Genomic DNA, 21,468 nt, shown 5'->3' on the forward strand with positions numbered 1-21,468 from the left:
GTGCGAGACAGCACGGCAAGCGCACGAAAGACAGAGACTAGACACAGAGTTCAAGACATGGTCCTGCGCATGCAGAGGGCATGCCAGGGGCAGAGTTCAAGGCAAGGTCCTGCGCGTGCAGAGGGCACGCCAGGGTCAGGGTTCAGGATAGAGAACGGAACGTAGGCAGTAGCACAGAGCCGGGTCAAGGCAGAGCCTTGAGACTAGTCAGGGAGTGTGCTAGAGAGCACCATAGCAGAGACATATAGCAGAGTACAGAGCTAGCAGCGGGACGTAGGCTGAAGCCCAGAGCCGGGTCAAGGCAGAGCCTTGAGACTAGACAGGGAACATAGGACAGAGTCTAGCAGCGGAGCGTAGGCCGAAGCCCAGAGCCGGGTCAAGGCAGAGCCTTGAGACTAGACACGAAACATAGGACGAACAACAAGGCAAAGAAGAGCTTAGGCAAGACATAGTGAAACAGGCTAAGGCAGAGAACAGAGGAAGGACTACAAGTCTAAGAATAACAAGGACAAACACAGCACGAGAGACAACACAAGACATGGCACGAGACAAGAGGCAGAATACAAGCACAGAGCGTGTGCAAAGACGCACTACAAGGCAGAGTGCAGGGGCACAGAATACAGGGAGCGACCTAGCAGACCAAGCAGCCATGCCGGGAAGCAACATGATACTCAAGCCCTGACCATAGGAAGGGGCGGTCTGATATAGGGCATTAGCACCTGCACTTCCGGGTCAGAACCAGGAGAGGACTTCCGGATCAGATCCTCCAGGATCATAGAGAGGGTCACATGGCCGAGTCCTCCAAGACCATAGAGAGGATTGCTGGATCAGACTGTGCTGGAACATAGGAAAGGTCACATGATCAGGGTCTCCAAGATCACAGAGAGGATACCTGGATCAGACAGTGCTGGAACATAGGAAAGGTCACATGATCAGGGGCTCCAGGAACACAGAGAGGATCGCTGCAGGCAGAGCAGAGCCGGCTGGTCACACAGCAACGGCGTGTAGCCATAAGGTAAAACGCACATGTGCACTGGCAGGCAGCCATGAGATGAGGCGCACGTGCACACTGCTCCAAACATCTTGCGGCACAACAGTCACGAGGTGCGTGTGCACACTGCTTCCTGGGATCCTGCAGCATAAGACATAATGGGCATGATAGTTCAGTGCACGTGCACACAGCTCCAGAAGTCATGCAGCATACCAGACAAGGTGGGCATGATAGTTCGGTGCGCATGCACACTGCTCCAGGGTTCATGCGGCATAACAGACATGGCGGGTATGATAGTTCAGTGCGCGTGCACACTACTCCAGGAGTCATGCAGCATAACAGTCATGAGGTGCGTGTGCACACTGCTCCAGGGATCTTGCGGCATAACAGTCATGAGGTGCGCCTGTACACACAAGCGAGATCCGCGGGGCGCCCGCAGGGACCCGGACCTGGGGACAATGAGGCATGACAGGCATGACAATGGAGATCATGCAGTGCAAGCAGCAAGGCCGGCATGACGGGCATGACAGTCATCATTATTCATGCACTACTACTAACTGTATAACACCTGACACAAGCACTTTCATGCATTTGCACTGTATATATCCTATTTCATTATATACTGTGCTGGTTAATAATTGATACTTACCATATAGGCAGTGTTTCTATGCACTATACATTTTTCATTTTCACAGTATTGCATATACATTGCATCTTGATTCCCAACTTCTCCTTTGGATATTTGTCCATTTATTCTGGGTGTGGGCCCCTTGTTTTTATTGCATTGTTTTACATTTTACCTTCTTTGTTCTGATATCCTTGATTATCACCTTATCTAAATATTTATTTTAATTCACTATTTCTGACATACTGGGACGTCTTTTGGATGGATTTGTTCTCTTTTTTGCTTTCCTTGGTTTTCACCGACTGTCCTGTTTAGCCATACGTATGGTCCAGTCCTTTTGTTGTGTGGATAATATACTATGAATGTTTACAGCACTATACATTTATCACACAATTTGACCCACTCCCCTTTTTTCCTCTTGTTTCAATCTGAACAAAATAATGTAGTGGAAAAAAAGAACACTTTGTGAAAGTGGAAGGAGTATGCTATTTGAGGAAAATTTGCCAACAATATGTTTTGGTGAAGCAATCATGACAGCTTGCTATTTTCAAAACAAACTACCAGGTAAAGCTACTGAGAAAATTCCATTTGAGCAATTGAACAGCAAGTAAAGTGTTTGTACATATTCCCAAAGAAAAATGTATTAAGTGGGAATCTCATGCAAGAGAAGGTATATCCTATTGGGCTACAGTGAATCCCAGAAAGGCTATAGAAACCTGAACTCAGAAATGAACAATGTGACAATAAGCAGAGATGTAATGATTGAGAACTTTGTGTTGCTCAGGTTTGATGTCATCATACCAGTAATCCAACTGAAGCAAATACAATCTGAGTCACAATTTCAAAATAACAAGAAGAAGGATATAGGAGTTAGGTTAGGTTCTTTAGTCACTGAAGAAACAACAGAAAAATCAGGTTAACCTGAAGTCAGGAGATTGTCAAGATCAAACAAGGATATACAGTGGGGCAAAAAAGTATTTAGTCAGTCAGCAATAGTGCAAGTTCCACCACTTAAAAAGATGAGAGGCGTCTGTAATTTACATCATAGGTAGACCTCAACTATGGGAGACAAACTGAGAAAAAAAATCCAGAAAATCACATTGTCTGTTTTTTTTTCATTTTATTTGCATATTATGGTGGAAAATAAGTATTTGGTCAGAAACAAAATTTCATCTCAATACTTTGTGATATATCCTTTGTTGGCAATGACAGAGGTCAAACGTTTTCTGTAAGTCTTCACAAGGTTGCCACACACTGTTGTTGGTATGTTGGCCCATTCCTACATGCAGATCTCCTCTAGAGCAGTGATGTTTTTGGCTTTTCGCTTGGCAACACGGACTTTCAACTCCCTCCAAAGGTTTTCTATAGGGTTGAGATCTGTAGACTGGCTAGGCCACTCCAGGACCTTGAAATGCTTCTTACGAAGCCACTCCTTCGTTGCCCTGGTGGTGTGCTTTGGATCATTGTCATGTTGAAAGACCCAGCCACGTTTCATCATCAATGCCCTTGCTGATGGAAGGAGGTTTGCACTCAAAATCTCACGATACATGGCCCCATTCATTCTTTCATGTACCCGGATCAGTCGTCCTGGCCCCTTTGCAGAGAAACAGCCCCAAAGCATGATGTTTCCACCACCATGCTTTACAGTAGGTATGGTGTTTGATGGATGCAACTCAGTATTCTTTTTCCTCCAAACACGACAAGTTGTGTTTCTACCAAACAGTTCCAGTTTGGTTTCATCAGACCATAGGACATTCTCGGAAAACTCCTCTGGATCATCCAAATGCTCTCTACCAAACTTCAGACGGGCCCGGACATGTACAGGCTTAAGCAGTGGGACACGTCTGGCACTGCAGGATCTGAGTCCATGGTGGCGTAGTGTGTTACTTATGGTAGGCCTTGTTACATTGGTCCCAGCTCTCTGCAGTTCATTCACTAGGTCCCCCCGCGTGGTTCTGGGATTTTTGCTCACCGTTCTTGTGATCATTCTGACCCCACGGGGTGGGATTTTGCGTGGAGCACCAGATCGAGGGAGATTATCAGTGGTCTTGTATGTCTTCCATTTTCTAATTATTGCTCCCACAGTTGATTTCTTCACTCCAAGCTGGTTGGCTATTGCAGATTCAGTCTTCCCAGCCTGGTGCAGGGCTACAATTTTGTTTCTGGTGTCCTTTGACAGCTCTTTGGTCTTCACCATAGTGGAGTTTGGAGTCAGACTGTTTGAGGGTGTGCACAGGTGTCTTTTTATACTGATAACAAGTTTAAACAGGTGCCATTACTACAGGTAATGAGTGGAGGAAAGAGGAGACTCTTAAAGAAGAAGTTACAGGTCTGTTAGAGCCAGAAATCTTGATTGCTTGTTTCTGACCAAATACTTATTTTCCACCATAATATGCAAATAAAAGGAAAAAAAAACAGACAATGTGATTTTCTGGATTTTTTTTTCTCAGTTTGTCTCCCATAGTTGAGGTCTACCTATGATGTAAATTACAGACGCCTCTCATCTTTTTAAGTGGTGGAACTTGCACTATTGCTGACTGACTAAATACTTTTTTGCCCCACTGTATCAGCTAAGCGTCTAGTCTACTTTGTCAAAATAATACCAAAGTCAGAGCCGCAATCATGGAATGAGATGCAACAACTACATGTCCATGAAAAACTGAAGTGGATTAATGATGCTAATGAGGAAATGAAGGCCCTTCTTAAACTTCAAACTTGGAAACTCACCAAACTGCCACAAGACAAGAAAGCAGTCAAATGTAAATGGGTTTTTAAGACCAAGTATGACGCCAATGGCAAGGTTTACAGATTTTAAGCAAGATTAGTCGCAAAAAGATATTCTCAGATATAAGGTGAAGATTATGATGCCACATTTTCTCCAGATGCTAAGTTGACCACATTTAGGACTCTAATAGCCATAGCCGCTGTACAAAAGGTGTTTGTCAGAATTTGGACATCAAAACTGTCTTTTTAAATGGTGACATTGACGATAACTTGTACACGACTCAACCTGAAGGTTATATCAAAGAGGGTGAAGAGAATCTTGTTTGTAAACTGCAAATATCTCTCTATGGTCTTAAGGGCAGTTTACATTTAGCGATGCACCAGCGATCCGACCCGGTCAGGATCGCTGGTGCATCGCTAAATGATCGCTAGTGAGCTGTCACACAGGCAGACCTCACAGCGATGCAGCAGCGACGCAGCGCACAATACTCACCTTTCACACACAGCGATCCTGACGTACTCCCGTCCGCGTCCACGCGTCGCTCGTCGTCACAGCAGGAAGCTGACGACGAGAAATGGAGCCGGACATTCTCCCGCGATCAGCGATGGACAGCGGGGGAGCCGGTCGGAGGTAAGTATCACACATAGTGATATCGCTAGCGATATCGCTATAACGTCACAAAATCGGCAAAACCCCCTTTAAGCAATGTGCAAGAGTATGGAAAAACAATATGAACAAAGTCTTAGTGGAAGAAGGATTTAAAATAGATCAAACAGATCCATGTTTATACACAAAATGTACAGACAGAAAATTCAAACATATTCTCTTATGTGTTGACGATATGATTACATTTCAAGAACAAGCAGAAATTGCAAAGATGACTAAAATTCTGAATCAGCATTTTGAAGCTAAAAACCTTGGAAATGTGACTTAATATCTAAGGTCCAAAGAGAAGATAGAAGCTTTCTTCTAAACCAAAATGCATAAATCAGGTCAATTCTGAATCAGTTTGGAATGTCAGAAGCCAAAGATATGTCAACCCCAATGGATCCATCCTACTTAAAGTTGGAAGGAGATGATCTGTTACCTAACAATGAGACATAGAGACCGGCAGTGTCACTTCTATACATATCAACTATGACTCGACCAGATATTGCAGGAACAATTGGAATTCTCTGCAGCTATGTGGAAAAAACGCGCCAAGAAAACTGGAATTCCATTAAGAGAGTTCTTCGATATTTGAAAGAGATTCAATACATAAATTTAAGGATATCTGCTAAAGGAGATCTAAAACGTACAGGCTATGTGGTTGCAGACTGGGCTTGTGACTTAAGTGATCATATATCAACAAGCGGCTTTTTGTTCATGCTTGGAGAAAGTTCAATTTCTTGGTCTAGCAGAAAACAGGTTATTTCAGAGCATTACTTTCACTTGAAAAATAATTACAGTGATAATCATACAAATATGATATTATGGTTTATAACAATCATTTTACTGAATATCACACAGACAGTAGAGTAAGTACACAATTAACCCCTAAAAACTAGAATCAGTGCAGTGTGGCTCATGATGAAATTATCAATAGATAAAGCACATAGTATATTATATAGTGCTGAAGCTATACGTGAAACGTGTGTTGGTGTACTGGGGAGTGTGGCTCTAAATCATGGCACATGGTCTGTATCAACTATCATCTTGTTATATGCATAGTGAACTGCATAGGCACTTTAAACTATTTAGGGGAAATATGCATGAAGATAGCTAATGATTACTTTCTTAGTCTGGGATCACTCTTATTTCCTGTTATAAGTCTATGTCATATTGATAATACTGCGATTTTTAATGCTATATATTTATACATATTCCTCAATTATGAAATCAGCAAAAATTCCAGCAAAGCATTGTACGAAACTCATTGATGGTTACCGGAAGCTGTTGGTCGAAGTTATTTTGGCTAAAGGTTGTGCAACCAAGTATTAGGCTGAGGGTGCCAATACTTTTGTCTGGCCCATTTTTGGAGTTTTGTGTGAAATGATCAATGTTTTGCTTTTTGCTGATTCTCTTTTGTGTTTTTTCATTTAAGACAAATTAAATGAAGATAATGATACCAAAGAATTTGTGATTGCAATCATTTTCAGGAAGAAACTGAGTATTATCTGACAAAATTGCAGGGGTGTCAATACTTTTAGCCACAACTGTAACTCCAAGTAAATCAAACTTCTGTGAAATCAAACTGTCCACATAGGAAGCAACACTGGTTGGCAATCAATTTCACATGCGGTTGTGCAAATGGAATAAACAAAGATGATAATTATTGGCAATTATCAAGACACCCTCAATAAAGGAGTGGTTATGCAGGAGGGGACCACAGACCACATCTCAGTACCAATGTTTTCTGGCTGATGTTTTGGTCACTTTTGAATGTTGGTTGTGCTTTCATACTCGTGATAGCATGAGACGGACTCTACAACCCATACAAGTGGCTCAGGTAGTGCAGCTCATCCAGGATGGCAGATCAATGCGAGCTGTGGCAAGAAGGTTTGCTGTGTGTCTGTCAGCGTAGTGTCCAGAGGCTGGAGGTGCTACCAGGAGACAGGCCAGTACACCAGGAGATGTGGAGGGGGCCATAGGAGGGCAGCAACCCAGCAGCAGGACCGCTACCTCAACCTTTGTGCAAGGAGGAACAGGAGGAGCACTACCAGAGCCCTGCAAAATTACCTCCAGCAGGCTACAAATGTGCATGTGTCTGCACAAGCGGTTAGAAACTGACTCCATGAGGATGGTATGAGTGCCCAACGTCCACAGATGGGGGTTGTGCTCGCAGCTCAACACGGTGCGGCCCTCCAAAGAAATGCCACCCCGCACCATTACTGACCCACTGCCAAACCAGTCATGCTGAAGGATGTTGCAGGCAGCAGATCGCTCTACACGGCATCTCCAGACTGTCACGTCTGTCACATGTGCTCATTTGTATTAAGAGACTCGGCACTCAACTTAAGTGATCAGATAATTTAATGTTGTCCACACTAGTAGTAAGATTATTGGTCCACCTGACCTCATAACCTTACCTTATTCTGTAACTGATGAAGGTCTGATGTAAGACCGAAACATTTTGCTTACTACTAGTGTGGACAACATTAAATTATCTGATCACTTAAGTTGACTGCTGAGTCTCTTAATATATGCTAATGGTGTGGGAACCTACTCTGGAACCTACTAAAGCTGTGCACACGCTTATCTATTCAACTATGTGCTCAGTGTGAACCTTCTTTCATCTGTGAAGAGCACAGGGCGCCAGTGGCGAATTTGCCATTCCTGGTGTTCTGTGGCAAATGCCAAGCATCCTGCACGGTGTTGGGCTGTGAGCACAACCCCCATAGGGTGGACGTCAGGCACTCAGGTGAGGGTGGAATTGTGCACACCTTGACCTATTTCAAGACAGTCGACGTGAACAGTTACCTCACCTTCAATAGTGGTCACTTGCCAAGTTGGATCCTAAATGTGCCATACGGACAGTACTGGCGCAACAGGAAAAATTGTAGTCTGGAATCCGATTTTCTTAAGGAATCTAAAATCCTTAGAGAGAGATTTAAGAATAAAGGATACCCTAAGAAGCTTTTGGAGGATGCCTTTAATAGGGTTAAAAAGGAAACCCAGTTGTCTAGCCTGGAAAAAATTGAAGCCAATAAATCTGGAAGGATTGCCAACAACAGCAGAGCTGAGCTGAGTCTGATTACAACTTATAATCAAACATCATCTATAGAAAAAATCGCTCACTAAAAAATTTGGTAGCCCCTTCCCTACAAACCAGACAAAGCACATTTACAGGCATGAGTACCATTGGGTGCTTCAAATGTGGAGCACCTAAGTGCCTATGTTGCGGTGCACTAGTCAACGGGGCTACAACTTTTTCCTCTAGGACAACAAGAGAAACATTCCAGATAAAATTCAGGCTGAATTGTCAATCTTCTTACGTTGTTTATGTTTTGGAATGCACATGTGGCCTGCATTATGTGGGCCGCATGATGCAGGCCATGCATGCACGCCTCAGTAAACACAGGCAAAATATAAAAATGGGTTTTTACAACACAGCGTTTCAAAACACTTCTTAACTGAACACCAGAAAGATCATAAACAACTAAAGGTGACAATCATTGATCACATATCTGACACCGTAAATGACAGGTACAGCCAACTCATCAATAGGGAGAATTATTGAATTTTCAAGTTGGGGTGTATACACCCTGAGGGCCTCAACCTTAATCTTGAAAATGTGTTTTTTTGAAATTTGATTTTTCCATTGTTCCACGCTTTATATTCTGTGTGTAAGGGAAAAGAGAATTTTTTCATTCAGGTTCCCTGAGATCTCTGATCAACACTGTATAATTTTGCTTTTTATTCCTTGTAATCACCTTTTTGAGAGATCCACACTTATTTTACCATTGGTAAACAGTTACTAGAAGGAGAAAAGAAATGAAAGAGGAAAGGGAGAAAAAAAGGGGAAAAAATTTATGAGAAATAAAAAAACTCTTAGCTTTTTAATATGTAATTTTAATCTCTCAGATTTTTGTTGCTACAGCAGCAGAAATGTTTTTAAATGTTTAAAAAAAAACTTAAAAATGTTATTCTTTTATAATTCTTAACGTTCATTTGCCTTTTATTTGTATTGTTTTTTATTGTTTCTTAGATGTAATAAATACACTTCTACCCATTTAATACCCCATTATCCTGAATTGAAACATTCTCTTTTCTCAGCCAGCTATTCCATGCAGTTATCAGCCTATTTAATTTCAAGCTGGGAAGGGGTTAATTTGTCCAAATTAGATAATTGATTAGCTTTCTTTAAATACCCCTTGTTTGTTACACTGGTCATCACTTGATGAAGGCGGATTTACCGCCGAAAAGCTTTGTGAGAACATAATGACCAAGTAAAGAAGTTTCTTTTCCATCTAAAACAAGTGTCTGTCTTGGTCTGAGCACCCTAATCAGCCGTACTTCTCTTTCTTTACAGATGTGTATAGGCAGATACCTATCACTCCAGGGCAGCAGGAAGGAACCCGCCTGTTTAAATAGTCTCCAGCATGTTTCATTCCCTAGTGTCAAAAGAGCCAAATATGACATTGATTGTGTAATAAACTGCAGGTACTGAGGATGTCGCCACAGATCCGAGACAGACCAAGAGTTAAAGGTTTATTTACAGGGATTTTCTCTCCATGCACGGAGGAGCAGAAGAGGGTTAATTGTGACAGTGTAAACAATAAAGCAGCACAATGGAACTGAAGAAAGCAATAAAACAGTAATGCAGCATTGAAACGGTTAAACTAAGATAATTATAACTTATCAGTCTGGGGAAAGCTTGATTGAAGAGTCTACTTCTCCCACGTTGGCACCGACAACAGCGGTACTTGCAGTCTCTAAAGTCTCTACTGTACTCTGAATGAAGTTGGGGCATCCAGGGGTTAAAGCAAGATGTAAGGGAGATGATGCAAACCTGAGCCTCCTCTGCTCTGCGTCTCTGTATGATACCCCGCCTGTCTCCGCAGGAACGATGCTACGCACACTGTGAAGTCTCTTTACCACACTCAGCGGCTCCAGCTTGTTACTGCGGTCCCTGAGACTGCGCGCTCATCTTACTGTCTCGGCACTGTCAGAGGGGAAGTCTCCTCTAGTCACAGAGGCTACCGAGTCCACATACTCACATACGGCGCTCTCTACACCTCATCCTTCAGTCTCAGTCCCTTGACGGGGGGTTCTCTCTGGAAGTGTTGTGCTGCGGCCTGCTCTCTGTCCCGCACGCTCTACTCTCTGTCTGGCATGCTCTGCTTTCGCACCCTCACCCTGCACAGCTTCCTGTCCACTGCCCCTCTCCTTTGGTCACTGCCCCCCACGGTCACATGGTTCAGTCAGTCCAGGCCAGAAAGTCTTCCCCGGCATCCCTGATGACTCCCTAGGTGGTTCCAGACATGGAGCAGGAGAGGTAACCCCTTTTAGGCTCTTCTTCCTCTTCACCCCCTTACATTTGCAAGCATTATTATAGCTCCAACATGGTGTTTTCATAGAAATTCAACAGGAATCCCAGATCAATCCTAAAATCGCACAATCGCTCTGAACATCATAATAGGTAACAGCTTGACCATGCTGTTAGTCAACACTGACAGTAAAATCGTGCGTGCTGGGTTATGTTCGCCATTTTTGCTGTGTTCATTGTGATGGATCTAGGCTGCTGTGCACACACACAGCAGCCCCACCCTGCCCCAGGCTTTATTTAATTCGTGCACCTGTGTCTGAGCCTGCATCACCCTTCAGCTGTGTTTGCTGGTTGGGCAGTGTGTGGAGGTTTAACCTAAGATGTCTGTGTTCAGACCTGGTTGGCCTTTATCTGCACTTGTTTCATCTGGCTGCACGGGAGCGATTCAGACATGTTTCAGGTACATTTGCAATAGATATGGTCTTGCTTTTTAAATATTCAGGAGGCCGTAATGGCACAGTGAATAATAAAAATGTAGAGTAGGACCCCCCACATGAGATTGCCTTGGCGCGGCGGGGTGGCTCAATTTATTGATCAATATTTTGCCAAATGTCTCATATTGAATACAGTTAGATGTTAATATGTGCATTGCACTTCATGTTATGCGTTCTGACCACCGGCAGCGCTGGCTTCTCTCTTTTTATATTAGTAAAATAGGAGTGCCTGCCACTCTACAAACCAGGAAGATGGGTGGCTGGGTAATGATGCGGTCCTAAAGTGAGTAGATGAGACTATATTTTCAGAAAAAAATAACGATATTTATAATAATAATAATAATAATAATTTTATTTACACAGCACCAACAAATTCTGCAGAAACTTCACAACTAAATGGGGATATTTATAGATAATAAAGACATCACAAAGCGATCAACAGTTACAGAAGGAGTGAGGGCCCTGCTCGCAAGCTTACAATCTATAAGGAAATTGGGTGGACACAGTAGGTAATATGTGCTTGGATTGTATGGTTCATTATAATAAATTAGGCATTTCAAATAATCCACATGAGCCAGTATCTAAGTCCAGTTACCAAGTGCTATTGGGTGCATAAAGAATGTGGAGACAGATGAGAAGGAGGGACCAGATTCTGGAAAACATTTAGAAAAAGGGAACAGGGAAGAGTTCGATTAATGAGTGAGGTGATTGGCTTGTCTAAAGAGATGTGTTTTTAAAGCACACTTAAAAATATGGAGGCTACTTATTAGCCAGATTGTCTGGCATAGTGCATTCCAGAAAAATAGGGCAGTATGTGAGAAGTCTTGGAGATAATGATGTGAGGTTCAGATTTTGAAGGAAGTTAGTCTGTCAGTATCTAGTCCTGGAATCTGTTTCTCTTGCCCTTAGACTTGCCCTTAGTTAACATGGATCTTGATGTTTCACAAGTCGGCCATCTTGTTTCCTGCCAAAGCTGTATATAAAGCCAGCACCTGCTCTGATTCATTGCTTGTGTATTATGTATTGGACTTTGTGCCTCTGCAGTCCCAAGCCTGGACTTACTATCCCTGTTGGTCCTCTCTTAACGGCGGAGTCCTCTGCCAACCTGCACGTCTGGATCCCTGCCTGCTGACCGAGTGATTGCTGAACACTTGACTTCAGGAACCTCTGCCTGACTACACCTGCGGTGAAGTAAGAACTCCAGCCAGCTAGTGTGTTCCTCCGCTCTGCAAGAGTCTGTGTCTTGTGCCCGCATTGCTCAGTGACTTTGCATGCTGTGTCGCAGAGTATCAGCTCTGCTATTATATTGACTGAACATTTATCTGGACTTATATGCTATATTGCATTCAGATCATTAATACAATATTGCTTGCGCAACCCACTGTGTCTGTAGTCTCTTTGACCTAGCCACTGGTGTCCAGTTGTATCCACTAGTATCGTGACATAGTCTTAGGGTACCGTTACACTTAGCGATGCACCAGCGATCCCGACAACGATATGGATCGCTGGTGCATCGCTAAGTGGTCGCTAGTGAGCTGCCACACAGGCAGATCTCACCAGCGACATCGCTGGGGTCGGGGCTACTTACCTGTCAGACGCGGTGATCCTATAGTCCTCTCGCCGGCGTCCACGCGTCGCTCGTCGGCGCCACAGGAAACCCAGCAGGAAGCACCCGATGAGAAATGATCCAGGACCTTCTCGCGCGACCAGCGATAATCAGCGGGGGAGCCGGTCGGAGGTACCGTATATACTCGAGTATAAGTCGAGTTTTTCAGCCCCCTTTTTGGGCCGAAAAAGACCCCCCTCGACTTACATTCGGGTCATGGTGCCAACTTACCTGGTCCCCGTCATCTCCGCGGTCCCAGTCGTCTCCGCGGTCCCCGGTGTTCGTCTACGCTCCCCTGCAGCGTCCTGGCGGCGGCGGGTGATGATAGGGCCGCGGCAGCGTTCAAAATCTCTGCGCGCCGCTCTCTCCCGTCCTCCGGCAGTGACGTGCAGGGGGCGCGATGACGTGGAAAGCACGCGCCCTCTGCCTGAGTCACTGAAGAGCCGGCGACGCTCAGGAGCAGCTGTCATCAACGTAGGTGAGTATATAGTGCTTTTTTTTTTTTTTTTAAATTCCAGCAGGGACAGCGGCAGCGGCAGCAACATGATAGGATTACCAGTAATCCTATCACTTTGGGGGCAGCATTACGGTATTTGGGCCACCATTCACTGTGCACCATTCACTGTGCAGCATTTATGGGGGCATATGTTGTACAGCGTTATTTGGGCCACCATTCACTTTGCATCATTTTGGGGGCATACTGTATGTTGTGCAGCATTATTTGGGCCAGCATTTACTGTGCAGCATTTTGGGGGCATACTGTGTGTTGTGCAGCATTATTTGGGCCAGCATTCACTGTGCAGCATTTTGGGGGCATACTGTATGTTGTGCAGCATTAAATTTACCAGTATCTTTGGCAATTCCCACCCTAGACTTATACTCGAGTCAATAAGTTTTACCAGGTTTTTGAGGCAAATTTAGGGGGGTCGACTTATACTCGGATCGACTTATACTCGAGTATATACGGTAAGTATCACATGTAGCGATATCGCTAGCAATATCGCTGCTACGTCACAAAATCGGTGACTTTACAGCGATATTGCTAGCGATATCGCAGTGTGTAACAGGGGCTTTAGATCAGTTGCAGAACAGAGAACACAGGTAAAGTGAAAGACAGAGATGAGAAAGAGATATAAGTTGGTGCAGAACTGTGGAGAGCTTTGTGAGTGAGAATGACAAGCTTGTTTTCTGTAGCAAATGGGCAACCAGTGCAATGACTGGTGCAAGCTGGAGGCATCAGTGTATCGGAGAACAATCAATAGAGAGTAGTCCAGACGTGAATTAATAAGAGCGACAGTAAGAGTTTTTGCAATTTCAAAGATGAGAAAAGTTCAGAATCTGGAGATGTTTTTAAGATGCAGAAAACATGAGCAATTGAGTGATTTGATATAGGGAATAAAAGTAAAGTTCTGTGTCAGATGTTTTTGAATGTTTGAGAAAGCTTTTGAATTCAGTAAATGTGACCTCTTAACGCTGAAAATTCAACAAATGACCATTTTCAGTTCAGAATGTCTTTGATAAAATGCCACCATAGTGCTGACAACAGCATGCTTCAGCTGGATGTGCGTCCTCAAATGCACATGCAGCTGAAGTGTATTGCAGCTCATGAATTTGCCGATCCATGTGCTGCAACACACTCTTCCAGAAAATCAGAGGCCATCAACTGACTTTGGCAATCACATGACTGGGTGCATGGCAGTGACGCCATGTGCCCCCATCGCTTGGATGTTGAAGCCAGCTGTTGGCTTTATAAGATGGCGACACGCTGCAGGGGATCGGGGGACAAGTGAGTAGGCGCGTTTATTGCTTTGCTTTTTTCTATGTATTGAACAACAGCAGATGGCGGAGCATATACCAGGATGGGAGAGCATATACTAGGACAAGGGACTTATACCCGGATGAGGCAGCGTATAGCAGGATGGGGGCATATACAGTGGGTACGGAAAGTATTCAGACCCCTTTAAATGTTTCACTCTTTGTTTCATTGCAGCCATTTTGTAATTTTTAAAAAGTTCAATTTTTTTTCTCATTAATGTACACTCTGCCCCCCATCTTGACTGAAAAAACAGTAATGTAGAAATGTTTACAAATTTATTAAAAAAGAAAAAATGAAATATCACATAGTTATAAGTATTCAAACCCTTTGCTCAGTATTGAGTAGAAGCTCCCTTTTGAGCTAGTACAGCCATGAGTCTACTTGGGAATGATGCAAAAAGTTTTTCACAGCTGGATTTTGGGATCCTCTGCCATTCTTCCCTGCAGATCCTCTCCAGTTCCATCAGGTTGGATGGTGAACGTTGGTGGAGAGCCATTTTCAGGTCTCTCCAGAGATGCTCAATTGGGTTTAGGTCAGGGCTCCGGATGAGCCTTTCAAGAATGGTCACAGAGTTGTTCTGAAGCCACTCCTTTGTTATTTTAGCTGTGTGCTTAGGGTCATTGTCTTGTTGGAAGGTGAACCTTCGGCCAAGTCTGAGGTCCAGACTTTGGAAGAGGTTTTCATCCAGGATATCTTTGTACTTGGCCACACTCATGTTTCCTTCAATTGCAACCAGTCGTCCTGACCCTGCAGCTGAAAAACATTTCCATATCATGATGCTGCCACCACGTTTCACTGATGGGTTTGTATTGGGCAGGTAATGAGCAGTGCCTGGTTTTCTCCACACATAACGCTTAGAATTATCACCAAAAAGTTTTATCTTCATCTCATCATACCGGAGAATCTTATTTCTCATAGTCTGGGAGTCCTTCATATGTTTTTTAGCAAACGTTATGCGGGCTTTCATATGTGTTGCACTGAGGAGAGGCTTCCGTCTGGCCACTCTGCCATAAAGTTCTGACAGGTGTAAGGTGTCACGGTCAAACGTGTCTGGACGCAGCGAGTACCGCAAGGCGAACCCATGTGACGCACGTGACCCTGGATACAGCGCCTCCAGTGGGGCGAATTTAAATAATGAACACGTGCAGCTGGATACACCGCCTCCAACTGGTGAATTTAGACATTACACGTATATACAAGTCTGGAAACCCTGCCTCCAGAAAGGCGAATTTAAACAACAAGGGAAACCTGGGAAACATTAACCATGGTGAGCCCTGCGATAGGGAATAGGGAAGTGGAGACCTCCTGAGCGCCCCTGAGCCAGTGTCCCTGCACTCCTAACGTTCCCTATGCCAGTTGGGCACCGGGCGCGCAACAGGAACCTAAAAACCCTAGCTCGTCCTGACCTAAACCCTCACTAGGGCATTGGTCGGTGCGGAAACTAATCCCACCAGTGCACTAAAACACACGTGAGGAAAGATGACAAAACAGGGGAAACTGTTATGAATGAGTCAACGTAGGAGGCAAAAGCAGAAATACAAGCTAAGTCCAGAAAACCAGAGAAGTTGGCAACTATCAGATTGCAGACCCCTGAACCTATCAACACAACTAGCAGTAGCCGTGGGGGGTTCCTACGATGCCCTAGACCCCTCGATCACAGCCGGAGGATTACATAGGCCTAAAGAAAGAAAGGGGAAATCTAAACTGCCCCAGAGCAGACCCCAAAGCAATAGGCAGCCCCCAACATATAATGACGGTGAAGCAAGATGAAAATACTAACACAGACAGAAAGATAGACTGAGCAAAGACGGGGCCCAAAACTACCTAGATAGGAAAGGACAGGAAGGCTGCTGTCTGCAATCTGCCAAAACCCTATCAAAGACATAAGCCAACAAGCTGATATGAAAAAGGCCCTGAAGCAGCTAGGCTTCAAAAACTAAATCAGCACTCAGGTATTTTCAGAAGACAGAGCTAAATGAATTCAGCACACCCCAGCAGGGAATGGCAGAAATCCAGAAAAACAAAGCAAAACAAAGTCAAAGCACCAAAGCAAAAGGCCGAGCAGCAAACTTAGCTTTAGAGGAGCAGAAATTCAGACTGGTCTCCAAGGATCCCACAGAGAAATCACCCGCAGGGCACAAGGGCGTTGGCAGCCTTATATCCAGTCAGTAACTCCACTCAGCCAGTCATCATCATCAGCCTCAGGTGTTTGATAATCAGGCTCACTACCTTTCTTTACCAGAAGAGGGAGTTCCTCGGGCCTCAGTAATGAAGGGGAAAATGAACTCACAACAGTACCTCCCCCTTGAGGAGGGGTCACCGAACCCTCAACTACGCCACCAGGGCGATCAGGGTGAGCCCGATGAAAGGCACGCACCAATCTTTTGGCATGAATATCAGAGGCAGAGACCCAGGAATTATCCTCCTGACCATAACCCTTCCACTTAACCAAATACTGGAGTCTCCGTCTAGCCAGACGGGAATCCAGTACTTTCTCTACCTCATATTCCATGTTACCTTCAACCAATACAGGGTCTGGAGGTGCCACCCCCGGAACAACAGGTTCAACAAACCTCTTCAACAAAGATTTATGGAACACATTATGGATTTTAAATGTGACAGGAAGAGCCAAACGAAAAGAGACCGGATTAATAATCTCCACAATCTTGTAAGGTCCAATAAATCTAGGCTTAAACTTAGGAGAAGCCACCTTCATAGCAATATTTTTTGATGATAACCACACCATATCACCAACCTTAAACTGGGGACCAATGGTCCTATGTCGGTTGGAAAACCGCTGGGCCTTTTCCTGGGAGAGAGATAACTTATCCACCACTTGGTCCCAGATCTGGTGCATTCTCTCCACCACAGTGTCAACACCTGGGCAGGCAGAGGGCTCCACCTGCCCTGAACAAAATAGAGGATGAAACCCAAAGTTACAAAAAAAAGGTGACATCAAAGTGGCAGAACTAGCTCTATTATTTAAAGCAAATTCGGCCAAGGGCAAAAATGAAACCCAATCATCCTGATCAGCAGAAATAAAACATCTCAAATATGACTCCAAGGTCTGGTTTGTTCTCTCTGTCTGCCCATTGGTCTGAGGGTGAAAAGCAGAGGAGAAGGACAACTGAATTCCCAGCCTGGAACAGAAAGTTCTCCAAAATCTAGACACAAACTGGACTCCTCTGTCAGATACAATGTTCTCAGGAATCCCGTGCAAACGAACCACCTGTTGTAAAAACAGGGGCACCAACTCAGAGGAAGACGGCAACTTAGGGAGTGGTACAAGATGAACCATCTTAGAGAACCTATCACAAATCACCCAAATAACAGTCATCCTCTGAGAGACAGGCATATCAGAGATGAAATCCATTGAAATATGGGTCCATGGCCTCTTGGGGACAGGCAAAGGCATCAACAACCCACTAGAGCGAGAACACGATTTAGACCGGGAGCACGTCCCACAGGACTGCACAAAATTCCTGACATCACGAGACAAGGAGGGCCACCAAAAAAACCGACTCACCAGATCTCTAGTACCAAAAATACCTGGATGACCAGCCAAAGCAGAGCAATGAACTTCAGACATCACTCTCTTCTTCCACTGGTCAGGAACATACAACTTTCCACTGGGACAACGCTCAGGTTTGTCCTCCTGGAACTCTTCCAGAGCACGTCTCAAATCGGGCGAGATGGCAGAAAGAACTACTCCTTCGCCTAAGATGGTAGCAGGCTTGGTCACCACAGGAGAATCAGCAAAGAAGCTCCTAGAGAGGGCGTCTGCCTTGACATTCTTTGTTCCAGGAAGAAAAGAAACCACAAAATCAAAACGTGTAAAAAACAAGGCCCACCTAGCCTGTCTAGGGTTCAAGCGCTTAGCCGACTCTAGGTAAATCAAATTCTTGTGGTCAGTGAGGACCACGACTTGATGCTTAGCTCCCTCCAACCAATGTCTCCACTCCTCAAATGCCCATTTCATGGCCAACAGTTCCCTATTCCCCACATCATAGTTACGTTCAGATGGAGAGAACTTTCGGGAAAAGAAAGCACAGGGATTCATTTTAGATGTTACAGGATCCTTTTGGGACAAAACAGCTCCTGCACCAATCTCAGAAGCATCCACCTCTACCTGGAATGGAAGTGAGACATCAGGTTGCCGCAAAACCGGGGCGGAGGTGAATCTTCGCTTCAGCTCCTGAAAGGAAGAAACAGCCTCCGGAGACCAATTTAACACATCAGCATCCTTCTTAGTCAAATCAGTCAATGGCTTGGCAATACTAGAAAATTTTGCTATAAATTTCCGATAAAAATTAGCAAAACCCAAAAACTTCTGGAGGGCCTTCAAAGAAGTGGGTTGAACCCAATCGTGAATGGCCTGTACCTTGGCCGGGTCCATTTCAATAGTTGACGGGGACAAAATAAATCCCAAAAAAGAAATCCTCTGTACTCCAAAAAGGCATTTAGATCCTTTGACATACAGGGAATTCTCCCTCAAGATCCGGAACACAGTCCGAATATGTTCCACATGAGAATCCCAATCCTTGGAGAAGATCAAAATATCATCCAGATAGATAATCAAAAATTTATCGACAAAATCTCGGAAAATATCGTTCATGAAGCACTGGAAGACAGAAGGGGCATTAGTGAGCCCAAAAGGCATCACCAGGTACTCAAAATGTCCCTCCGGAGTATTAAATGCCGTCTTCCATTCATCCCCATGCTTAATGCGAATAAGATTATACGCCCTCCTGAGGTCAAGCTTGGTAAACCAGCAAGCACCTTTAACTCTGGAGAATAGATCAGAAATCAGAGGTAACGGATACTGATATTTAACAGTAATTTTGTTGAGGGCACGATAATCAATACAAGGTCTTAATGATCCATCCTTTTTGGTTACAAAAAAAAAACCGGCACCTAAGGGTGACGAAGATGGTCTAATATGACCCTTCTCCAAAGCCTCCTTAATATAGGATCGCATAGCCTCGTGCTCGGGTACAGATAAATTGAAGAGCCGACCCTTGGGAAATTTACACCCCGGGCTCAGTTCAGTTGCACAGTCATAACTCCTATGAGGAGGCAGAGACGCAGACTCATTCTCACTAAATACATCATAAAAGTCCGCCAAATAATCAGGAACATCATGCGACTGAGGAGAGGTGGAAAACACCGGAGCCTCACTAAAGGCACACCGACAACCCCAACTCACCACAGACACAAATTTCCAATCCAAAACTGGATTATGAATCTGTAACCAGGGAAACCCCAGAACAATAGTATCATGCAGATTATGCAACACCAAAAATCTGCAATTTTCTTGATGGTCTGGGGCGACCCGCATTACCACCTGGGTCCAAAACTGGGGTTTATTTTTAGCCAAAGGAGTAGCATCAATCCCCCTCAAAGGGATAGGCGTCTGCAGAGGTGTCATCGGAAATCCACAACGTTTAGCAAAATCCAAGTCCATTAGGTTTAGGGCTGCTCCCGAATCCACAAAAGCCTTTGGCGGAAAATGTGGACAGGGAGCAGATCAGAGTAATAGCCAGAAGAAACTTAGGTTGAACACCCCCAACAGAAAACGTGTGTGCAAAGCGTTTCTCTCGTTTAGGACAGACAGAAATAATATGCGAGGCATCTCCACAGAAAAAACACAACTTATTACGCCTACTGAACTCCTGACGCTGCTCTCTGGAAAAAACTCTATCACATTGCATAGGTTCAGACGTCTGTTCTACCGGTGGCAACACCTCTCGTGCAGCTTTGCGTTCGCGCAAACGCCGATCAACCTGAATGGCTAATGACATAGAATCGTCAAGACCAGAGGGAACAGGAAATCCCACCATAGTATCTTTTACGGCTTCTGACAATCCCTTCCGAAAGAGAGCAGCCAAGGCATTATCATTCCAGGTAGTAAGTACTGCCCACTTTCGGAATTTTTGACAGTACAATTCTGCAGAATCACGACCCTGGCTCAATGCCAGCAGGGTCTTTTCAGCCTGATCAATGGCATTAGGTTCGTCATACAACAACCCCAAAGCTTGAAAGAATGCGTTCACATTAGTCAGAATAGGATCATCTGGTTTCAAAGAAAACGCCCAATCCTGGGGATCGCCACACAGCAAAGAGATGACAATTTTAACCTGCTGCGCGGAGCTCCCTGACGAGTTAGGCTTCAAGACAAAAAATAATTTACAATTATTTTTGAAATTCAAAAATTTAGACGGATGCCCAAAAAATACATCAGGTGTAGGAATCTTTGGTTCAGCAGCATGTGAATGAGCAAGGTAGGCAGAAATTCCCCACACTTCCGCAGCGAGCTGCTCCACACGATCAGACAATTGCTTTATCTCCATTGAGAGAAAAAAAAAAATTCCCCCTACGGCCTCAGAGATATAGAGGAAAAAATATACACACTTTTTTTTTTACAATTCTTTCCTGCTATTGAGTACCCTAGGATCTGCGGTATGGCGGGTGATTCTGTTATGAATGAGTCACCGTAGGAGGCAAAAGCAGAAATACAAGCTAAGTCCAGAAAACCAGAGAAGTTGGCAACTATCAGATTGCAGACCCCTGAACCTATCAACACAACTAGCAGTAGCCGTGGGGGGTTCCTACGATGCCCTAGACCCCTCGATCACAGCCGGAGAATTACATAGGCCTAAAGAAAGAAAGGGGAAATCTAAACTGCCCCAGAGCAGACCCCAAAGCAATAGGCAGCCCCCAACATATAATGACGGTGAAGCAAGATGAAAATACTAACACAGACAGAAAGATAGACTGAGCAAAGACGGGGCCCAAAACTACCTAGATAGGAAAGGACAGGAAAGCTGCTGTCTGCAATCTGCCAAAACCCTATCAAAGACATAAGCCAACAAGCTGATATGAAAAAGGCCCTGAAGCAGCTAGGCTTCAAAAACTAAATCAGCACTCAGGTATTTTCAGAAGACAGAGCTAAATGAATTCAGCACACCCCAGCAGGGAATGGCAGAAATCCAGAAAAACAAAGCAAAACAAAGTCAAAGCACCAAAGCAAAAGGCCGAGCAGCAAACTTAGCTTTAGAGGAGCAGGAATTCAGACTGGTCTCCAAGGATCCCACAGAGAAATCACCCGCAGGGCAGAAGGGCGTCGGCAGCCTTATATCCAGTCAGTAACTCCACTCAGCCAGTCATCATCATCAGCCTCAGGTGTTTGATAATCAGGCTCACTACCTTTCTTTACCAGAAGAGGGAGTTCCTCGGGCCTCAG

Source organism: Dendrobates tinctorius, unplaced genomic scaffold (assembly GCF_039654945.1).
Source record: "Dendrobates tinctorius isolate UK_male_01 unplaced genomic scaffold, ASM3965494v1 ptg000111l, whole genome shotgun sequence".
Lineage (NCBI taxonomy): Eukaryota > Metazoa > Chordata > Amphibia > Anura > Dendrobatidae > Dendrobates > Dendrobates tinctorius.